The sequence below is a fragment of the Rhineura floridana genome, chromosome 7 (genome assembly GCF_030035675.1).
Source record: "Rhineura floridana isolate rRhiFlo1 chromosome 7, rRhiFlo1.hap2, whole genome shotgun sequence".
In the NCBI taxonomy this organism is placed as follows: domain Eukaryota; kingdom Metazoa; phylum Chordata; class Lepidosauria; order Squamata; family Rhineuridae; genus Rhineura; species Rhineura floridana.
This window is the reverse complement of record NC_084486.1, coordinates 153,023,789-153,026,249: the sequence shown is the minus strand read 5'-3', so window position 1 is coordinate 153,026,249 and position 2,461 is coordinate 153,023,789. Positions and strand designations below refer to the sequence as shown.

The window sequence follows — 2,461 nt, the reverse complement described above, 5'->3', positions numbered from 1 at the left end:
CTTTCCTCCAAAACCCCCCCATCCCCCCCCCATCCTGGAATGAACTCGAGAAAGAAAGAAAAACCCTACAAAACACAGTTCTGCAGATTTTTCAGGGCAGGGGGCACGGCATCTGCGCAATTTCCAGAATGAAACCAAGTGCTATATAGCCCGGTTCTGGGTGTCAGAAAAGCTGACAGGAGGAACCCCTATGGAAAAAAGTGTTATTTTCTCCCCCAATGAACTGCACTGGAATAAACCCCGGATATGCTCGATGCTACATTAACAGTAGAATGCATAATGCAAACCGACGGCTGCAAGTTACGGCTGGACGATTTCAGATTAGAAATACAGCAAGGGGGGAAGTGCAGATAATTAACCCTCTGTGGGGGTGAATTCTCAATCTTCTCAAGGATGTGAGTCATACTCAGGGGTATGCCAGGGTAAACACTTCCAACAGCGAAGTCACAGCTGCAGGAGGAAATTTCTGGGACCTGGGCGGGAAGAGGAAGACAAGGAATCTTACGACCCTTTGTGCCTAGAATGCCTGTCACAACACTTTTGCAGTTTGGCACCTCTCTGTTCTTATTTATTTATTTATTTATTTATTTTATTTCATTTTTAAACCGCCCATAGCGAGTAGCTCTCTGGGCGGTGAACAAAACAAGATTAAAAATTGCTTCTCAAAATGGATTTTTCCATGGAGCTTTTGATGCAGCCCTTGGTTCTGCATTTGCTCCCCAAATTTTATTTCTCTATAAGGTACTTTGGCATATTGTTGTTGTTATATGCCTTCAAGTCAATTACGACTTATGACAACCCTATGAATCTTTTTTGGATGTATTCTTAGGGTTTTCATGGTAAAAGGTATTCAGAGGTGGTTTACCATTGCCTTCTTCTAAGCCTACGGCACCCAGTATTCCCATGCAGTCTCCCTTCCATGTACTAACCAGGCCTGACCCTGCTTAGCTTCCAAGATCAGACAAGATCAGGCATGATCAGGGTATATGGCCGTAGGCTTGGCATATTGATGGCCTTAGAAATCTCAGCCCGTTGCTTCTTCTTTGTTGTCAGTAGTTTGTTGGGGCTTGGGCTTGGGGAGGCTACTGGGACTCCATGAGCCGGTTCCACTCAGAAGTGGCATTAACTGAGAGCAGGAGACCTACTGGGTCAGGCCAAACACCCGTGTAATCCAGCATCCTGTTCTCACAGTGTGGCAAACCAGATGCCAATCATGGGACACCTGCAAGCAGGACTTGAGGACAGCAACACCTGCCCCACTTGTGATTTCCAGCCTCTGGCGTTCAAAGGAAGGAGAACACAGCCCTCATGGCTAAGAAGACTGCAGGTAGGGGCTTCTGTTTGTATCTACAAACCTACCCATACAACGAATTGTGTTGCATCACATCCCGTTTTCTCATTATATGCAAAAGTAGCAGAGGCCCGGGAACATGTCAGGAGAACTTGCTAGCGGTCCCTCCCATGCCCTAAAAAAAAGAAAAAGGGTTGTTTCCTATAGGTTGCTCTGTGTGGAGCTGCTCTGGATGCCTATTGAGTAGCTTTAGCTGATGCAGAACATCAAGACCCACCTTCCAAAAAGGTGTTGGATTGTTAGGTTTACTGCAGAGAGAGAGCACTAACAACAGGTTGGTTTTATCCTAGGCAGTACTCATTTTGGGAGTCTTTGCAATGCAAGCTGCTGCCCCCAGGCTGCCTTCCCTTGAAGTGGAAATGCACTCAACCAGTGACCTGCACTTGTGGAATATAAAAATGGATGGCACCAATTTCACAACCACCACCAGCCTGACAGGAGAACAAACTCAGCAGCCTGGTGGAAAAACACAAGGAAGGGTTTGGCTCCTTAACTGCTGGACTGCCAGCCTGCCTCAGTGCCCACCTCAGGGAACCGCCAGCCACCCACTTTGTAGCTGTCAAGAAAACATGATGTGTGTATGGGAGGAGGGGAGGGCGGGACTTTGACAGCTTATTTAAAGATATTTAAGAAAGAGGTGCAACCAACTACTCTGTCCACTGACAGCAGGATAAGAAGGCACAGGACTATAGATTCAAAAAGGGACAGAGTCCAGCGGCAGAACACTGCCCTGCATACAGAACGTTCAGTCCCCAGCACCTCCAAGTAGGGCTGAGGAAAGGCTCCTGCCTGAAGCCCTGGAGAGGCTGCTGCCAGTCAGTGTCTTAATCAGACCACTGGTCTATGTACAACTTGAAAAGGCAGTTCATATAGAAGACCATTCTGCAATCAAGCTTGTAAATGCTACGTCCTCTTCAAATACTATTGCTTTGCACAGTCCTGGCATCCAATGAAATGTGGGCATGCTTAAGGGGGCGTGTCCGATGTAGGAGAGGCTGAGCCAGCGCAGACAGGAAGAGCAAACAGTCTGTCATGCATTATGGATTTTTGTGGGGATATTTACTGACCATGGTATTCCTGATCTCTATGTATGGATGTGAAATTTAGACA

At 47.0% G+C, this 2,461-nt stretch overlaps 1 pseudogene; it reads right to left on the bottom strand.

The window, feature by feature from the left end:
• Positions 1-880: 880 nt before the first annotated feature.
• Positions 881-998, bottom strand: LOC133389833 (5S ribosomal RNA; annotated as a pseudogene).
• Between the last annotated feature and the right edge of the window lie 1,463 nt (positions 999-2,461).